The sequence below is a fragment of the Desmodus rotundus genome, chromosome 10 (assembly GCF_022682495.2).
Source record: "Desmodus rotundus isolate HL8 chromosome 10, HLdesRot8A.1, whole genome shotgun sequence".
NCBI lineage: Eukaryota > Metazoa > Chordata > Mammalia > Chiroptera > Phyllostomidae > Desmodus > Desmodus rotundus.
In genome coordinates, this window is record NC_071396.1 from 16,977,733 (window position 1) to 16,999,319 (window position 21,587).

Consider the following 21,587-nt stretch of genomic DNA (forward strand, 5'->3'; position numbering starts at 1 on the left):
GTGGTACTGTTTAATGTTTTTTGCAAAACGAAAAATTCCTCAGTATATTTTTTCCTGTTCTTTGTATACATAAATTTTAGTCCCACAGAACTTTGCATACAGATGCTGTACTTCACCAGTTGTACCTTCTATTATGCATAAGTGGTATATAGTCCGTCCATCACTCTTAAATTTACTTGGAAAAAAGGCAACGTGACACCCACTGCAGTTAACTCCAAACCGAATGGCCTAGGGCCCAGGAGTGTTGTGTTGCCCCTCACTGGCTGGGTGGATGGATGCCACACTGGACACGGCCCGCTGTGCAAGAACTGGGCTGCACTGACAACAGGGGGCAGTGTGGAGAAGGCACATCCCAGTCATCGGAAGGGTGTTCTGGCATCCTACACTAATGGAATAGACGCAAGATTCCCCTTCTCGAATACACGTTTCCTGACCATCCAGTGAAAGGTAACAATGTAATTAATTCAGGCACAATAAATGTTGATTAGCTTCTTGCAACTAGAAGTAATGTCTTATTTACCAAGTTAAATCAATCGCTGTGCTCCCTCTTGACATTATTCCTAATTTCCCCTAGAATCTTACACAGGAAATGTTATATTTCAAAGCATCAGCTTCTTATAATTTGGTGATAAAATCTGATGCAGTAGTTAAACTGCATCAGTTTAGACATTGCTGGCATCCAATTAAATATTGTAAAATGTTTTATTTTACATATAACATATGTAACAATACAATAAGGAATATCATACAATAACAATAACATGTTATTTTACATATGTAGCCATTAAAATAAGGAAGCAATCAGAAAAAAGTGTGTTCTATAATGGTGTTCAAAGTCAAGGTTAAGGTCCAGGTTAAGCTGAAACTCAAGGTTTGATTTTAAATGCAAGTGTTTAAATAAGCATCAAGCCTGTATTAGAACGTTCCTTTAGGAAATACCCGAGCCCAGAGCACCACAGGTTATCAATGGCTTTCTACAGACTGACTAGTGGTTATAAAACCTCTCACAGGTTATAAAACTCACAGACTTAGCGAAAGGAAGTCAAAGTGATGGCAAAGGCTGCTGTGGTACACTTGAGTCCAGGAAGAACCTTCCCCTGTGGTACTGCGGGGAGGAAGGGATAAGGAAGAGCTACTCAGTGGAGGAGGACTGGTTAATATCTTAGATGTTTCTGGGGCAACAATTCGCTCGGCCCATACTTATTGAGCCTCCTCCACGTGCCAAGCACAGTGATAGGTTTCATCTGGGTTACAAAGGAAAACTGGCCGTGTATATGCAAGAGACAGAAGCTCAAAGTCCAATCAGCGGTAGGAGGATGGATGCACAGTTCCATAAACAGTAAGGAATGGCTGACTTGGAATACTACACGAGGCAAAAACTGTGACTGATACTTTTAAGGATGTGTAGCCGTTTTTCAGGCATAATAGAAGGTGAAGGCATTGTAGGCAAAGAGAGAGCATGGGCTAGGGCACTGGCCCAGCAACACAGAAGACATCAGCATGCTTCAGAGGTGAGAATGGTGGCTGACTTGAAATGTTACAGGGTGCGAGCAAACACTGGTAAACATCCCGAAATCATATATTGGGGGCCTTTTCTTCTCCTTCAAGGGTGTCTGGATTGTAATCTCAAGGCAAAAGGAGTATGGCTATGAGAGATACTTACACTAGGAGTAAAGTGTTCAGATTTGTGTGTTGGAGAAAACCCCAGTAACAAGGACAATGGCATAGCTGAAGAGAGTCACACTGGAGACAGCCCAGTAAATCGTTCACAGCCAAGGTCAGGCATAACCCTAAGGGCCAAAGAGCACTTGTGGCAAGGGCCAAGGGGTGTTTTACAGGCTACTAGGCAATAGGATTGGTCAATAGGATTGACCAGTCTGGATTGGTCACTAGTTTTGATTAAAGAGTAAAGGGAACTTAGAAAATGACTCAGAAATTCTAATGACCAGCTATACGTTGGCCACTGCCATTAGTCATGATAGGGTTTAAGGAAGCACTGAATAAATTGACATTTGGACTCACAAACTTGTGTTGCTTTCAGAATTCCATTAATGCATCACTTCAAACAACACCGAGTGAGGGCTTTCTTCCGAGATCACAATACTGAGTGTTGGCTCTCCAGGCGGAGAAGCTGAGAACCAAAGCTGTCCAAACTGACAGAAAAAGGAAATGAAGATTTGGGAAAATGTCTAAATTACAAAGGACAAATGAAGATAAGAGCATGGAAGAATAAGGGATCGGATTAATAATAGTGTTTTTCTAACTTTTGGACTATAACCTCCCACAGAAAGAACCATGTTTTCCCATGTAACCTAGCTCACATGTAAATGAAATAACAGCTTTATAAAAAGTAGTTTTATTGTAGTTCATTTTAAAAGGCCGGTGGCAATCTACTAAACTGACTTTTTAACTAAGTCATAGGTCACCTTGAAGTATGAACAGCACTGACAGAGAACCTCAAAAACAGACTTTATCCAGAAGCCACTGAATAAAGACGTCTGGGTGTACAGAGGTCTTAGCGGAGCTTCCTTTCCCCACAGCAAACGAAGGAGTCTGAATAATGGAAGAGGACTATGAATTAAGTACTTTTTCCTTACTCTGCACAGCCCTCAGCATCTCCTAGCCCCAAGCATGAATAAAAGAATGAGATTAAAATTCATGATCTAGTTACTCTTTTTGAAATTAAGAAAAAAAACTTTATTAATTTATTCTAAGCTTGTAGTTGATCTCTCAGTTAATAAACAGGAATGTCATTCAGTCCCACTAATGTTTGTTTCCTCCCCGGCACCTGCTTTGGGTTAATTTCTCAGCGAGAGTTAATAACAAACCTGAAATAAACTAACAACCTGAAACTCCTTATAATAATGTTTATCCCTTGCCTTAGACTTACTATTTTTATCCTGCAACTTATTTTATGTGCCTCCTCCTTGAGGAAGAGTCTGACGGTACTGTAATCTGTTTAATGAATTTTTAGCAGGCTTTTATTAGGAGGATCGGGCACCGAAATGCATCTTTAATTACTGTATTTTATAGTGCCACACTTTGCAAGTTGTTGTTACTAAGCAGGGGGACGACTGATAATTACTTAGTTCGTCATCAGTTTTTACTGTGGCAGAAATGTCTCTATTTTGCCCCTACATGAAGTGCCAGGGACAGGCACAGTTCACCCTGAAGTTGATCCACGCTCCTCCCCGCTGCAGTCTCTGACCCACGGTCAGAAGATCACTGGACATCATCCTTTGACTACATGTTTTAATCTAGATTTGTTTAAAGGATTCAATTAAAAAGGAATCATCAAGAACGACTGTAAAATCTCCTGTGCTTGGAGCACTGATTTTTACATCGATGGCATGAAAGTTGAGTGATCTTGATGTAGGAAAGTCATCAAATCATGTGTTCAGATAACCTCAGAATTGGGCAATTTTCTAACATGAAATTGGGTTAATGAAAAGAAAACATTTTTAAAGGAATGCATAGTTTCATGGGTTTCATCTCTCCTAAGAAGAATAGGCTACATTTTAACACTGCAACCTAAGTAAATGGAGTTAATTTTTTTTTAATTTTTTGTCTTTCTCCTAAAGAATTTTTATAAAATACAATGTAATACATAGCTGATGGTTTCAATTCCAACTTTGAGTTGAGGTTGAACTTTATTTTAAATTTATAATTTCTATTATTATGCCATAGTTGCCTTCCAAAAAATATTGAATTTTTATGAAATGCTCTTCTAAATTTTTATTTGTTTCAATCGCCGTAGACATTCAGTATTAAGTTCGCCCCAGGTATACAGCACAGTGGGCGGACACTTACAGTCGCTCCCCAGTGGCCACCCGGAACACCAGCTGCATGCGCAGCGCCCTGGGGCTGCCACACACAGCGAGGCCTGTGAAAATGCACCGAGAGAATAAATAGAATACTGAGTCTCCCAGCTGCACATATTGGACTTATGTAATTTAAACCACGGTTTTCTTTTTAGATGATTTAATTCTGTCAAGTTTTCAATGACTTCATAATACTATAATTATCTTCTTTATTAAAAAGCAGGGGTTAAAACCACTGTTTCTTTAAAACTTATCTTTCCTTCCTACACTTATTCGTTATCAAGTTTCTGTTTTCCTTGCTTGGGTAAGTAGATCAGTTGAGTGCACGCCTTAGGGACAGAAAACACTGGTAACATCTGTCCAGAGCAGCTGAAAAGCCAGAGTTAATGAGAATCTTCATCTTGTGGCATCAACCACGATCACATGTGTTCCTTCCACGGTATTTACGCAGCCCGACAGTGCAAAAGAAGACGTAAAAAACACAGTGAGTGAAGATATCATTTGACTTTAAGTATGAACTTAATGTCCCATCTTTAATATGACTAATGCGTTCTCCTGAAGGACATCTGCCTGTGTCTGCTACTGAAGACACCTCTTCAATAGATAGAGATTCTCAGATTTATTCCTATCTGTTGCTGCAGAAAAATAAAACAAGATGTTTTAAATACAATGTTATAAACTGTGTACTTTTCCAGGATATTAAATAAGCATGGCTTAAACCCTGAAGCACATTGTATTTTCAAAATGAATTTATTTCAACAATAAAGCTAGTTTTCTAACTCCACATAGGGAATAGTTTGCGCCAGTACATTTACACGTCTGTCCTAGTAACGAGGCTGTCACACACCAGGCTGTGTAAACTCGAGTGTCCATCGGCACTGCCCACTGCACGTGATCCACCGCCTCCTCTGAGGGAAGCAGCCAGTAAGGCCTGCCCTGCAGCGGGGCCCGCAGACCTATTGGGGGTGAGCCACCATTCCCATGGTTACAGTTCAACATTCAACTCTAAGTTGCTGAGCTCAACAGAAATTCAGAAAATAATCAAGATACTCTAATCTTTAGAAACATAAAACAGAGACTTAAAAAGTCATCAGGAAACAACCTGGAATTTTACCAAGCGTTGCCCTCGGGAATAATTTTTTAAATGTCCACTCCTTTTAAGAATATCTCATTCTTGCTGTACCGCTCTACCTACCTAAGCATATCAAAGCTTCAATACTGTGTTTATGCTCCATCACTCCCTTCTGTTTCTGCTTACACAACTGGGTTAATATTCTTGATACATGATTCATCCAAACATTATCACTTTTTACTTGAACATGTCATTCCAAAGTAGCTCATCATTGAAATTAATCTGCCCCTTCAACCCATTTCCTCCTTAAAAAGATGCCTTTCTTAACTTAATGCTTTCTACTGATCTATTTGCAACCATCTGTGAAAGCTGAAAGGCTTGGATACCCTGTATATACATATATGTGCATGTACATATAATTTTTAAACAGTTTATGATGAATTCAGGTCTCAAGTGTTCAACAAAATTAATTCAAAACATACATATATAATAATTATTATAATAAAATGAAATCTAAAGAACTATTTTCTTTATTTTTTCTTACTAATTTACATGGAAGAAATCATTCCAATCTCAGTTAATATGAGGTCAGATAATTCTCATCACTTTTGACATTGTTCTAAAAATAATATGCTCACTGATAAACTAATAAGGAAGTGAGTAGAGCCAGTTATACATTTTCAAAACTCTTATATTTTGCTAAAAACATTAAAATGTTATAAACACATGGTATGTTAAAAGTTGCCACTTTTAATTTTTCTGGTTGTACTTTTTACAGATTTATATTAACAGTTTTATGCTAATATTCATATAAAACACATTTAATAGAAATCTGCTGGGCATGGTAAATGCAATGATTTCTTTTTCAATGTGAGGACAAATGATGTTATTTCAATCTTCAGCTTAATCAGAAGCTCCACAGAGAGCTAGATATGGGACATACAAGGCTGAACAAGACAAGACTGCCCTTGTGAGGCCTGGAGTGTGACTCCAAGACGGATGCTGCTACAGAGAGTCCGTGCCCCCCCCGCCCCACATTTATGTTAAATCCTAATGCCCGTGTGATGATATTTGGAATTAGGGCCTCCAGGGGGGTGATTAGGTCATGAGGGGAGAGCCCACAGGAATGGGATTAGTGTCCTTATAAAGAAACCCCACTGAGACGCTTGGCCTTCCTACTAGGCAAGGACACAGTGAGAAGAAGGCCTTCCGAGAAGCAAACCCTCCCCATGCAGCAGATCTGCTGCTCCGGGGCTTCCCAGCCTCCGGAATTGTGAGGACCACATTTCTGTTGTTTACAAGCTACTCAGTCTAGGATGCTCCACGGGCCCCAGCTAACGAAGACAGAAATGTAAGCCAATTATCGTAAAAGACGTGGACTAGTCTATCACAGAGGCATGTACACAGTACAGAAGGGAGAAAGAAACAGGGCATTTTAAAAGCAGGATGAAGGAAGTCTTCACAGGTGGCAGAGCCTGTAAGATGATGAGTTTGGAAGGACAAATCAGAGACGGATGGAGAGGGCCTGGGGGCAGGAGGAGGCCACTCACTCCGCAGGGAGAGAGCCACAGCCTGAAAAGGAGGGAAGGCCACATACAGCACCTGGCATGGCCGCCTGACCTACCTCTGCCTGGCATCATCCTTCCACAGACACTGACAGTCATGGCCTCACCGAGCCTGCCCATTCTCGAGGTCCCATATGAAGACTTTATCTATCTCTGTCCCCAAATAATGGTGGATGTCAGTTCCAAACACCCCATGTCTCCTCCAAACTGCAGTGAGGCATGTACTCCCCTTACGTTTCAGAGCTACTGTTCTCTGAGGCATTAGACTGGCATCTGACCAAATCAGGCTCCTTTAGAAGCTGACTTCTAAATCCACAAATAATTTTTAAGGTAAATATCACAAATAAATTTCGACATGAAAATCCGCAGGGAGACACGTGAACCCATCTGTGTAGCACGGCAGGCATCCCAACACCACGACTCCACTCCTTCTTCTCATTACATCCTAAATCCTGATGTGAGACTTTGAAATGTGAATGCTGACCACAGGGAAGGACTGCTGACACAGAAGGTAGCAAAGCCCCAGCTGCAGGGCAAAGTAAGCACCAGGTCATCTCCCCCTCTCCAGGCCCTCCCCACCGCCCGTCCACCCTGTGCATGGTGTGTGGGCTCCTAGCTAGGAAAGCACCTGCAAACCTTTCCCCTCAGAAGCCCCCTCCATTACTATGTCTGCCCATGTCAGGAAACTCTACCAAGGCTGAGCTATTGCAGAAATAAGCAACAAGAAGAATCAAAGGGAGTGTGCAAAGCTGTGTTCAATACTATTATAATCTGAGGTAGAAACCAGGCCGATTAAATTTGCATGTGAAACACTGCCTGGGGCTGACCTGCATCCCTGAGACACTGTGGTTGTTTCAGAGGGTTTATAAGTAACTGCAGGGAAGGAGATCTGGCACTCTGCCTCAGGGACACACAGTTGCTCCTGGCTCAGATTATGGCCGCAAGTTATCAGTATTTCCCACCTTGGGAACAAATTATGACTCATTTGAAAAACACTGCCTGTTACAACCACTGAATCCAGGAAATACAAGCCCAAAGGACAACACCTACATTTATTCATCACAAGAAGGAGTACGGAATCTGATTCAGACTACACGATTCTGAAAGCGAGGTCCAGTCCTTCCTCTCCATCACTTCATGACACATTCCACACTCCCATTTTCGCTCTCTCCAGAAAAAAAAAAAGTCACTTTAAAGATAGTAACAGGTCTAACTTTAGAACAAGTTAAACACTGACCCAATAATATTCTTTGATAGTCCAAAAAAAGCCAATAGATTGTATGTTATTTTTATTTCTTAACTTAGGGTGCCACATTTCAGTTATGTTTGCACTTTATAATTTGATTTAAATCATTTGTTTGTCTTTTTAAAATGCTGGATCTAACAAAACAGCTCAAAATTGAGCACAGTTATAAAAGTACCCTAAATATAATGTATGGCAAGGACGTTTTCATAATCAGAGAATCTCTCATTTATGTTACTGTAAAACGACATCCGATAATAATGTGGGATTATATCTTCACAACTCCCAGTGAAGTGATGGCCACCATTGCTTCGACAGATGCTGTGCTGAGCCACCTTCACAAAGGCAGTATGGGATATATTTTAATTTTTTCTATTTTATTTCTCAGAAACTGAGACTTCAAAAGTTTCCACCATGAATTGATAAAGGGTTTTAGACGTAGGGCTTTCTAATTCCAAAATCTGCCGTAGTCACAGTAATCCCAGCTCATTCAGTGGATAACAATGACTGACCCTGGCTACTCACTGAGCATCACACAGTGCGCCCAAGCACCCGACCGTGTTAACTCATATATCCACGCGAGCCTTACTGTTAGACCCATTTTACACATGAGCCCACTGAGGCACAGAGATGTTAAATAACTTTTCCGACAGGGCAAAGCTGGAGAACGATGCACTGGTTTGAAGCCCCGGCCAGTGTTGTTCTATACGACCTCACCCCCATACTTCAGGATTATGTTACAGATCAGCAAGTGAATACAAGTTACCTGTTACTAAGGTTTTGGTTTCACTTACATGCAAACAATATTCATGTAATAAATCACTGAGAATCATATCTCTGTCTGGAAAAGAACTTGAAAGCAAGTTTTATTGCATTGGCCTAGTTACATAACAAATTGTTTAATTTTAGTGGAAAAGTCTTTCTCAATATGACTAAATATATTTGTTAAGATTTCACTTTTAGTCTTTTATTTTAAATATGTAGCTGTATTCCATTAGCTAAGTGGAATGGTCATATGAGGTGTTAAGAGATTTCAGTTAACAAAGAAATTAACTAAATTAATATCTGATCAAATTTCTATATTGTTTCCTTAGTATCCTAAAATTAAACTCTACATAAAAAGTATTTAGTGCATCTTTTCTCTTCCAACTGTAAAGATCTAAAAATAAGATCTAATGAGAGGAAAAATATCCTGAAGCTCAGAAACGGAAACTGAATTCTTATGGTTGGTGGGGATTGGTATGCATAATAAATGTGTGTTTATTCATAGTTCGTGAAAACGTAAGTGTCTTAAATACAAGGAATTAATGAATCATTAATTAAAGCTAAGTATCATTTTATCATTTATCTCTTAGGTGAATCATATGCAAAATATTGCATTAATGAATTTAAAAATAAAATTATGGTCAAAACTTTGTACCAGCTCTCTACGTGTAGTATTAGTCAGTTGCAGAGAATTCCATCCATTCTCGTGGGGTTTAGAGTTAACTAATAGTTTCCCAAAGCCATCTCATTTGATCTGTGAAGTAAGCCAATGAACGAGGCAAACTGGAGACTCTTCCACTCACTTTCAGATGGGAAGCTAAGGCCTAGAAATCTAAGGGGGCAGCCACATGTGAAATGCTGGAGCCAAGATGAAAATTAAGGTCTCTGACACTGAGGATAATTTCTTTTTAATGATCCCATAAACGTCATGTGTCAATTACCATATGCTGTTTTTATAACTGGAAGCATATCAGATGCCATGCTGGGTAAAACTATGATAATTTAACTGGTTCAAAATGTTAAGCGAAGTAAAAATTTTAGGCTTACATTGCCAGATTTGTGTGAATTAAAAAGCTGAGAGAAACTTTCCAGTGACTTTTTTATTCAGTTGAAAGGATGGTAAAACTCTGTACTTGTAAATTTTGCCTGTATAGACACGTGCAGGGTGGGCAAAAGTAGGGTTACAGCTGTTCGTGTGGAAAAAAATAATAAATAAATAATACTATAAGGTCTGTGTTTCACATACTCACACTGTAAACATACTGCTGCCCCTCCATGTGTGTGTGAGTGTGTATGTGTATATAAAAATAATAGATACATCCTCACCTGTTCTTTTATTTTGTTCAGACTAAATATGGCCACATTTCATAGCCGCAACACAAACACATGTATTTTGCACATTTTTCATTATAAATGCACTCTTAAAACCTCGCTATAACCATGTATATGAAGTTGAGTAAAAAGCACCTACTAGGGAAGCACCTCAGCGGCGAGCATCCTGGGGAGAACGGGCACAGCCCTGCGGGTCCGCAGTCCAGGGAGCTCTCGCAAGAGGAAGCTTCACCATCACTTCCTGGACCTGCACAGACACACAGACATGACAGCGTCAGTCAAAAAATACCACTTCAGACCATTTGCACAAGAGCATCCTCCCAACTCGTGGCATTGGGAGAAAAGGCTGTCCGACAAGCAATCCAGTGGAGGGGCCTTCCTGATGCCCCTTCCTTCTCCACGCAGTGAGCCGCTGAGCAGTGGGGATGCGGGATGCGCCATGCAGCAAGTCCGGAGGGCTGATGAAGACGTCATAAATTTGACAGTAAACTGAATAACATTACTGGAAGATCGTCATTTAGAAAAAGAAACACAGTGAGCAAAACAGCAAATTCAACATCCTCCGATATGGAACATTGTTCCGGGCCTGCGTGCTGAATGTGATCACAAGCCCATGTAGGAAATTTCATGTGGCCTCCGAAACAAAACGGCGGGGCATCGGAGGCCCTCACTCCTTCCAGACACTGGAGGCCCCCTTCACACCCCTGTGCACTTGGGGCTCCGCACACCTTGACAACAGACATCAGAGTGGTGTATCTCCTGGAAGGCAGAACGGTGTTCTACTCGGCTTTGCACAAAGTATAAAGTGGGATCTCATGTTGGAACACAGTACCTGGCACATGCAAATCTTAAAGACTTGCTGAGTAAGTTAATGAACAAAGAGCAATTACAAAAGGAGGAACTGCTGTATATGTTAGTCTCACCACACTTTGTTTCGCCCATCCTATCACTTACTTTCCAAAGTTATCTTCCTGTTTCCCACACAATCTCACGAGGAGAAGGTAAAAAAGTCCTGAGGTTCAGGCATGTTCACTCAAGAATTACAAACCAGTGAGTAGTCGGTTTCGTTTATAGTTCAATTGGAGAGGTTCCTGAGGGACAGCAAAGGTTAAATAACAGAGCAACTGTCTAGAGAACCAGGAATAAATCCTCCCACACTCCGAGATCTGGTGTGAGCTTTCTAACAGAACTGACCACTTCCCTGTGGGCGGTCCCGCGCGAAGGCCTGCACACACACGGGAGAAAATAGACATGCCTCAGACCCTTGGTGGCAGATCATGACCAGAAAAAACCAGGAGAAGCCACTCCTGGACGAAGATGCTGTAGGGAGACAGGCAGACAGGGGACCCCAACAATCGGACCCTAATTCCCCAAAGAAGCAGCGGGGCATCTGCCAATGGCAGGGCGAGCGCCTGACCCCTGCCACCTGTTCCTGTGCAGTTTGTGAGCTAAGAATGCTTTTACATTTCAAATCATTGAAAGAAATCAAAAGAATCATGAAAATTATTTGCAACTCAAATTTCAGACACGATAAACACAGTTTCATTGGTGTACAGCCGCAACCATGCGTTTCCATGTTGTCCTGGCCGCCTCCTGCTGCAAAGTCAGAGCTGAGAGGCTGTGGCAAATGGTGTGACTCACAAAGTTTAAAGTGTCTGTTATCCAACCCTTTATAGAAATAGTGGGCTGATTTCTGGTCTGGTTTGTTCTCAATTTGGAGGGGATATGAGGGAAAGGAGGTGCTTTGGGGGCAGATTGGAAGCAGGGGGTGGGATCCTCTCCCCTGCAGAGGACGGACAGCCCCAGTGTTACCACAAAACAGTCAGCCAGAGCATCGGGGAGTCTCCCTCAGAGGCCAGGATGACGGCAGGGAGAGGTTCTTACACTGAGTGTGCTGAAAGCTACAGATGTGAATGGATGGGGCCCCAGCTCAAGGGAAAGCTAGAAGGATGACTGGGTAGGACCCGGAGGCACCAAAAGCCAGAGATAATTGGATAGGAAAAATCCCTCCTGTTCCTATCCCTATAAGACCTGCAGACTTGAGAGGGAGGATAGAGATGGTCTTTTAGACAGGAGGCCACTATTCTCCCAGGTTGCGCGGCGCATGAACAAGCCTCTTTGCTTTTGCATCACGAGTTTGGCTTTTTGTGGTGACAGGCAGCTGAATCTTGGTGTTTGTTTGATAACACAAGGGCAACCCAACTGCTGCGTTGATAGGATGGGCTTTTCCCAAGAGGGACACTGGACAGCTGGCTGGGCTCAGCCACACTGGAGGTTGGACTCCACCTGGCACACAGCCCGGGCCAGAGAGGGTGGGTAGAGAAAGCCACCTCCGGGACAAGTGTCCTTTCCCAACGTGACAGGATGGTGTCTTCATGGAGGACATCTGCGGGGCTGTGATCTCTCCCTATATGTGCCATCTCTGGAATGACAGACAACTGAGGGAACCAGCCCTCCTGCTGAAGGTCCAAGCAGGAGGCTTATCGGAGCACACAGAAGCATGCGGGCCACCTCGTTTAATGGCCAACCACGGCCACACGGAGGATGGATAAACGGTGATGACACAAAACAAAATAAAGCTCACAGGCCATAAACACAACTCAGCTAGGCCTCCCACAGAGACCACAGCCGGGTTATGGGAGAAGACACTGGCATTTGAAAGTAAAATTTGTTTTGTACAACATCTACTTTGTGCTCTCAGCAAAGTTTGACACAACACAGCAAATCCCAAAATTTGTCTTCAGAGAAGTTCATTAAGTCCAGATAAATGAGAAGACACATATTTTGCATTTAACTATTAATTGCACCTAAGTCAAGAGGATCGATCATGACTTGGGTCTGAACACCAGCTCCACCACATTCTTGCTCTTCACATTCCAATCATCATTCCTGTCACCTCTAACATAGGGTTATTCTGAGACTTGTATAGACAAAATATGCCTAAAATGTCCAGCTCACTGCCCATGATATGGGAGGCACACAATACGTACCAGCTCCCTATCTTCTTTCAGCTCTGCCCCTTTCCTTCTGCCCCCTCCTGTCCTGCTTCCAGTTCCTCTAGAAGGACTGTTACACCGACAGCACAGTGGGTCCCAGGCAGGCAGGTCTCCCTGCTGTCACACTTGACCTTGCATCTTCTGTTTAATCTGAATGGATTCCATGTGTTACTTTTGGTTCCTTCTTCATTTAACAGGTAAGTTGGTATTCACTTGAAAAAAACTTTTAATTCTGTAACCATTCCTTATCCCTTAGGCAAAAATATCCTGCTGCAACATTTTATGCACAAATCCATTATAATGAATACTGTATCATTAACTGTCTACACATGTTTTTCCCAGGAGGCCATACCTTTGATTGATAGGCTATGATATCAGGATGAGCAGATATGCTCTCATGGGGCAGACAGTCCCGTGAACACACACACACACACACACTCTTCTGCCTGTTCACTGGCCTGGCAGTGGGGGTGGCAGTTGCGGCTGTGACTCTTGCTGAGTAGCCAACCTCCTCCGTGCCGGTTGCCAGGAGTGACTTCAGAAATGCCAGGAACACAATAAGGTCTATCATTTGTTGAAAGAATGAATAAAGAAGAAAAGGAATGATGAAAAGATAAATTTGGTGAGAACTCAGTATATGAACAAACAGGAATGCAGCATATTGTTGGTGGCACTTATGGCTTAATTATCCTAAAAGTCCACCTGAAAATATGTACAAGATACTATAAATCTCTTTATTTTATAGATGTGGGTAAATCACTTCTAGGGGTAGTTCCCAATAATAAACATCCCCATTTCTTGGACATCTACTACGTGTCAGCCTCTGGTAGGTACAATCTCTCAGCTATTATTTTCTTTTTTTTTTTTAAGAGGAAGAAATTGAAGGCAAGGAAACAATTGGATTTTTTTTCTCGACTAATGACAGACAGGTAGTAGAAACCTAAGTATATCAAACCCTAAAGCCTAGGCATTTCCACATAACAAACTAAGCTTGGTCTCTACTTTGTTAAAAGAACACTTATTGCATAAACAGTTAATAAATGCTAGTTGTTATTACTGCTATTATTAATACTATAACCCAACAAAAGGAAAGCAGTTCAATGTTATGGAATGTTACTTTGTTAAACTTACTTTAAGTTTAATTGCTATAAGACACATGGAAGTTAAGTTAACATAAGGAAATATTGTATATAAATGCAGAATACAAAATATTATGTATAGGTTCATTAGAATTTTATGTAGATTAATAAATATTAGAAGGCAATGTAATAAAAATAATAAGACTGTGTGATTATAGGTAACTTATTTGAAATTTATCAAGTTATTTGGGAAAGTGCAAATTTGCCTGAGTTAAAATTTATGTTTAAAAGACAGATAATGGGTATAAGTTTCTAAAAGTGGTGATAACAAATGACATAACAGACCTTTTCCACACTTGAAATCTTTTTTTTTTCTGAGCAAGACAATAAATTACTGTTAAGTCAGTAAAAGCTGTTTGTTGTTTGTCTATTTATTTATTTTTCTAGTGGGAATGGAAACATATAGAGGCAAAAACTATTGAAGCCATGTTTTCTTTGAAATGGAGTCATTTAAACCCTCTACTCGACTTAAAAAACATAGTTTACCTCAAAATTTCCCAAATAGCATAAGCAATCAACACATGATGATGTAATTTCCTGCACTGAAAGGTTTTATATATAATGTTTCACGTAAATACATATTCCTATAGATAGGAGAGAGCCAGAGAGTAAGAGAGTGCTATTTTAGCAGAACCTCGAAAAGAATAGAGACAGAAGTTATCACCCCAAAATGGGTAAGATTGTTTGATCAAAGCCACAGACCGGACCCGGACTGGGCTGTGCTGCCGCGGCGCTGGGCACCGACCCTGCGGGAAGACCTGCTCACAGCCGCTCCAGCTTCACTGGCTCGGAAGGCACGCCTGTCAATCACGACGCAACTGAGCTTCTCTAACTCCTTTCGCATTATAACTGAACAAAGGCACAAAAGTTGAAAGAATTCTGTTTAATCAAAAGCAGCATCTCTTATCAAGAAAGTACAAAAAAGTGAACTTGATTGTGCAGCTCTGCTGCCTAATCTCCAGGAAAACAGCACTCGGCCCCCTGTGGGTGGCGCTTCCTGCCCGGGGGTCCTGCCCCTGAGGCCACTGCGGATGGAGCCTTGGTCTGAGCTCACCCACCGTGGGGCCCAGGACAAAGGGTGAAAATACACATTTGAGCTAGGTTCTGCATAATTTGAAGGTAACGATTTCAGTGTGATAAGCACAGTGGTAAGAGAGGAAATAATTAACAAAAAAGAATGGCAGGCCTGGTGGAAAGGGCTCAGGAGTAGCCAGTGTAGGAGGTGCGCCTTTAAGCGGGTTTCCCATTGTAGCGGCAGGTTTATACATATGTTTCATGTGTTTACATAAGCAGCCACTGAAACTTCCTGATGTCAACTGCCTATTAAACTTTAAAGACTAGCTGTACTGAAGATGAACTTGCATATTTAATCTACATTTGCTCTCCTGGTGTTCCAGCTATTCTTTTCTATTAATTTTAAGTAAGGACATTAGCTAGACAAAAGTTAGTGTATTTTTAATGTGTAATTTACAGAGACAGCAGCTTCTAACTCTATTTGAATGTTGACTCTGACTCCGACAGTATCTAATTGGGCTGAAACATCCATCAGCGAGTAGGCCGTGGAAACAGGGCTCTCATAAATCAGAGCTGTCGGGAGGGCACGCGAAGGGCCAAGCTGTCTGCCAGAGGGGCGCTGCAGAGGTTACCTAACGCCATCAACTACGACAAAGGGCTGCCAGAGAGAAAGTGGGGAGCAGTATCTATTGGCATCTTCCTGAAAAGGGGAAAGAAAAAAAGGAAAGCACTTGCAGAGACTCTCATCACGCTTTGCAATTGCACTGGAGATGAGAACTATGTAAATTAAAGGGAGGCACGTTCCTCACACCCTATTGCACACTCTCATTATTGCAGCCCTGCAGGCTCCTCCTCCTCCGCATCTTCCTTCAGTTCGCCCCTCCCCCTGGTCTGTTTTAGTCACCATCAGTGTTGCTCCTGCGACCACTCAGGTGCTCACATTCTTATCACTGCTTTTCAAGCACACCATTTTCTTTTCTCAGTTTCCCCAAACTGTCATTATTACCAGTATTGTACAGAAGCTGCAGTTCGTATGGGCCAAATTTCAAAGCCAAAGAGCCAGTGAAAAGAGGCAGGAGTCAAACCCTACTCTATCTGATTCTTTCACAGTAAAAGAAAGATTCCTGGGGGCAGAAGTCTGTGTGAATGCAGACCCTGAGCGCAGGAGGAATTACAACGTGGTCTGCACAGATGAAATTGGGAGCTGAGTTAAGTTACCCTTAAGAACTTAATTCCAAATTGGAGAACCACTGTACAAAACAGTCTTAAATAAAAGCAGTAGAATGAGTACATAGGGATCAAAAAGAATCAATTTCTGAACCTTACTTAATGTTAAGAGAAATCATTATTAATGACAACATACCAGTTCATTCATGGATAAAAAAAGAAAAGCAAAACTGAAGGAATGGTTAATGGGGTATTTCTCTACCAAACTGCCACAAAATTAGCAACCTATGAATACCTGGGCCATTTGAGAAATGTTGGGGAAACTAGAGATGGAGCTCAAGGAAAGCAAATTAAAAGTCATCTTTGAAGCCTAAGAAAAGGAAAAAAAGGCAACCAAAGAAAAACAAGCTTAAGTATGACCTTAAGACCCAACAAGAACCCACTACTGGAATGCTGCCCCTTCCCACCAGAACACGTCAGCAGAGGCAGATGCGCATTTGGGTCGAATCCCCTGACTACTCAGCTGCTTCCAGTGCCCAAAACCTCCAGCTGGAGAAGCCAAAAGAATCCAGGCAGTACAAGTGTCAGGTTTTCTGTTTTCACACTCCGGCCTGGATAATGAGATGGCTGTCTTCATGAATCTCTGTGGGTACTTTCTTACTTTTGTCTTGAAAGGAAATGATTTATGACTCAGAAATCATGGAATTACCACAAGTGCATATTACAGTTCTCAAAAAGATCTTGGATACAGCAATGCCTCAGGTATGTTTTGGAGTAAGAATATTTACAAATTTAACAAATCTCCTTGGTCTTTGGAAATGAGGACCCTTGCTTTGGCATTAGAGCAGGGTCGAAGACCCACGCAGCCAGCACACCTCTCTCCCCAGCCTCAGCTAGCTCAGAGCGCTGGACTCTGTGCTCTGGGGGAGGGGGAATGGGGAGTGCAGATGGCACCCTGCTGGTTAAATCAGCAGCAGGGTTAGTTACAGCAAACGCATTCCCAAAGTCTTTGCATCTCTTCACACAGCTTCTCTGGGCCCAGGCCTCTCTCACCTGCCCTGCACCTCTCGACAAGGAAAGTGTCATTCTAAACACGGATAGAAGAAGGGCCTTTCCAATTTTACATCAGAGAAAGTAGGCTTCGAGGTTAATTCCTGAGTACGGAATTAAGAAACATAGGACAAGCAGTAGTCCTGAAGTCTGGGACACACAGTGTTTGGACAGGAACTCCACCATCGTGGGTCTACGCAGGTTGTTCCCAAGCTGCGCATTCATGCAGTGCAGACAGCCAGTAAGATGATCAGCCTTGTGGCCGGGATCTGCTGAAACCCATACGCACAGAGCGGCCTGATGGCCAGGGTCACCTGGCCGCCAGACCGGCTGGTCAGACGCACTCCTTGCAAAGTTGCCCCTTCGTCAGTCACAGCTCCTCTGTGTGAATCTTGGAGCTCTGTTCTCCATGGCGCTAACTAAGAAGAGAGTACTGCTAACCACCCTTTCCAGCCAGATCCCTACACAAGCCAATGAGACAGGAGGAGGGGCTCAGGCTGCTCCTCACACACCTTACCTGTACGTTAGGGAACTGAAAACCCAAGCCAAGGTCAGGACCAAGGGAGCTGCTGCCTACACATTTGGAAATGTTGTGTTTTCTTCTCATTCAGGTTGAAATATTTTTAAATTTTCCTAGTGAATTTCCTCCATTTTCCCTTGTGAAATTTCTTTTACCATGGGCTAGAGGTTTTTTTGTCCAACATTTAATATTTGGAGATTTCCCAAATTTCTTTTTGTATTGAATTGGCCATAATATGTAATATGTTCGGGTCAGAGAACACAGTTTATGTGACTTGAAACTGTCTAGTTTACTGACTCACGTGTCACGGGCCTACTTTATGACTCATCCTGAAGGATGTTTCACCTGCACTTGAGAACAATGTGTTTGTTTTGGGATAGAATGTTCTACTGATTTTTTTTGCTTTCAAGTTGGTTGAGTGTGTTGTTCAAATCTACCTCCCTGCCGATTTTTGTCTCTTCCTTTCAGCTACTAAGAGCGGAGTCTCCAATGATTCTTACTGAACTGTTTATTTCTCATTTCAGTTTTGTCATATTGCAGGGCTTTATTGTCTACGGATTTGCAATCGTTTTGTCTTCTGATGAATTGACCCCATTAGCATCTGAGTGTCTCTCCTTGTCTCTAATAAATGTCTTTTTGTTATTCTGGTTTCAAGATTTTCTCTTTTTGTCTTTCGACACTTGGACCCGAATGTTCCTAGGTCTGGATCTCTGTGTTTATCTGACTTGGAGTTTGTTGAGGTTCTTAGATTAACATGTAGATTAACATCTCATAAAATGTGGAGAATACTGGCCATTACTCTGAAGATATTTTTTGTGCTTTCTTGTCCTGGAACTCCCACATGTTGCAGTGCTGATCTGCCCCACGGTCCCCGAGGCTCAGCTCCTTGTTCCTCATCCCCCTTCTTTCCGGAGATGGCTCCTTTTCATAAATCTGCAGGTTTGCTGGTTTTCTTCTGCCATCTCCGGTCTGCTTGGAGTCCTTCTAGTAAATTTGCATTTAGTTCTTTTATATAATTACCATCATTTTGTCGATACTCTCTTCTTGGTGAAAGGTATTTCACATACTTTCCTTTAATTCTTTAAGCATAGACAACTTTTTTTTTTAATTTTTAACATATTTATCATAGCTCCATTGAAATCTCATATGCTAAGTTCTACACCTGGGCCCTCACACTGAAAGTTTCTATAAAATGTTTTCTTTATATGGGTCACACTCTGAAAGTTCCACTTTCCTAATTAAGATTTCATTTGTTAGTTTTTATAGGCACACTGCTTAGAGCCATTCACTTGTTAAATGTTGACATAAGTTTTAGTGGCTGAAGCAATATAAATAAAAATACATCATGAAGCAATATAAATAAAAATGCCCTGGCTGGTGTGGCTCAGTGGATTGAGTGCCAGCCTGCAAACCAGAGAGTCTCTGGTTCAATTCCCAGTCAGGGCACATGCCAGGGTTGCAGGCCAGGTCCCCGGTAGAGAGGCAGCCACACACTGATGTTTCTCTCCCTCTCTTTCTCCTTCACTTCCCCTCTGTCTAAAAATAAATACATAAGATCTTTAAAAAAAATACATCACACTAGTTTCAGTTAATTTGGTGGAATAGAAGATTGAATCTGAGGAGTTGAGAAATTAGCAGCTAGTTCAGTAATGAAATTAATTGATATATTCTTGGAGATGTTTACTATCAATAGTTTCAAGAGACATGTGGGTGGGGGGACTTGTGAGTAGCATCAAGGAAATAGATTCTAACCGAAGAAAAAGGTTGATGCTAGCACCTGTGGCTGACTCCAAATCTGCAGAAATGACTATTGGATGGCTCTAAGGATGAATGCTCAATGGTAGAGGTAGGAAGCTACATAATTAAGTAACACATAACTATAAGACATCTCAAAATATGCCCACTTAGTTCCAAAATGAAAGACATTTAGAATTTGGACTTTGCACAGTCACTTCTTGGACAACCACATTAGGGCAGCTGGGAGCCGCCAAACCAAAGACATGGCTGCACTCGATGATGGCTCGTCCCAAAGCAGGACCGGCGAGTATTTCTTCAGTCATTACTCTTAAACCTCATTTTCCTTCCCCAAAGCAACTATTCCCAAACATTTCTTCAAGTATTAAGACAAGACATCAGTGGGTTGAGAAGTGAATGGGGAGTGAGGAGGCAGGCCTAGTGAGAGCAGACGGCTCTCTTACGCCTGCTTAAGAAGAGAGATATCCTTACTGGCTTTTTGTGTGTTGTTCCAGAGAAAAGGTTTTATTGTGGTTGTCTCTCCCTCACACGGAACACGTGATCTTTTATTTTATTTTATTCTAACCTCTGCTGACCCAGGCCTCGTCCCGGTTCTGTTTGTGGCATGGGTGCCAGGCGCACTGTGAGGTTGTGTTTGGGCATTGACTCAGCTGGTCCACTGGAACCCACAGGAGGGCACCTTGTTTACTCTGTCACCTGCACCCTCAGGCAGATGGCAGGCCAAAGGTCCAGTGCACGGTGAGAAGGGTCCGTGCAAGGTGTCTGAGCTGCTCTCAGAAGACGCGTGCAGCGAGACTGGCCAGCTTGGCTCCCTCCCTGTGTGACAGCAGGAACCAGTCCCACTGAGTGCGAGCAGGACAGCAGCTCAGGGCTTGTTCTTTGCCAGCGAAGTCTACCTCAGCGACAGCTGACTCGGACAGCCAGGAGTTGCCATCATCTCAGAATGAACAAAAGAAGCTGGGAACACAAGAGAGTCTTACTCTCCCCTGAACGTACTCCATCCACTTACTCAAACTTATTAAATACTGATAGTTGCTGACTGATGATGTGATCAGTTTTACATTTTCTCTTAACCCTTATATCAGCCCTGTGAGGGTCTTCACTTTAGAGATGAAGGAGTTAAGTAGCCAGCAAGAGCGCACAAGTTTCCACTCTCCACTGAGCACTCTGCAGAATACAGAAATACAAAATGCAGGCCTGTTCTTGTAGTGAGTAACCACACAGTATAATAGGTTTTTAAAGAAACTGTATTACAATGAGATGGCAATAACAACAAACAGCTAATACTTTGAAATGCTTACTATGTAGGTGCAGTTAGCTATTGTGCATTCATTTGCTCCTTTAGCTCTCATAAGCCTCTCAGGTAGGATCTTTAATTATCTTTATTCTGGGAGATGAGAAAACTGAGGCTTACAGAGGTTAAGGCATCAAAATTCATTAGCTGGTAAGAGATGAAAGTTGCAATCCGATGTTTACCAGAGGCTGTGAGAACACAGAGAAAAGAGCCATTCACCAACCTGGGCTCCTTTGAAGCTTCACATAAGTTTGGCTCACATCTGAACTTAGGTTGGAAAGTGGTGCGTGGGAGCTCATCTTGAAGGTCAGATGGAGCACCCCACAGCTGAGGCCCAGCTTGTGGGAGGACACTCGGTCATCACAGCTGGGCCACGGCCAGGAGGCCAGCAGTGCCTGCAACAAAGGCTAAGAGAGGGGCAGGGGGGAGACAGGCAGTGTGTGGAGTGGCTGTCTGAGGGCCTGGTGCAGGTTTTAAGAAGTTCAGTTTTTACAACACTATGGTTACCAGTTGAGGCTGTGGAAATTCAATTCCGGGTGGGAATCCTCTTAGTTCTATCACTTATTATATGTTACATTGGCCAAGAAAGTTTAACCAAATGTTTCTTCATGCAAAATATTGAAATAAGTGTAGCAACTATTTTGTAGGTTATTAGTAATGAGATACAGCTCTTATAGAAGACCTAATGTCGAAGAACCCTGAAACGCCAATCCAAAAGAACCTATGCACCCCAGTGTTCATAGCAGCACAATTTACAATAGCCAAATACTGGAAGCAACCTAAGTGCCCATCAGCAAATGAGTGGATCAAAAAACTATGGTACATTTACACAATGGAATTCTACGCAGCAGAGA

General features: G+C 42.2%; 1 protein-coding gene across 3 annotated transcripts in view; it reads right to left on the reverse strand.

Annotated features, from left to right (window-relative positions):
* CHRM3 (cholinergic receptor muscarinic 3) overlaps nucleotides 1–21,587 on the reverse strand; it is a 454,607-nt gene that overhangs the window by 300,192 nt on the left and 132,828 nt on the right. For all 3 annotated transcript variants that reach the window (XR_008425323.1, XM_053912951.1, XM_053912950.1), the window contains exon 2: nucleotides 9,938–10,045. The gene's annotated coding sequence lies outside the window, so the exon portion shown is untranslated. The remainder of the gene's footprint in view (nucleotides 1–9,937; nucleotides 10,046–21,587) is intronic.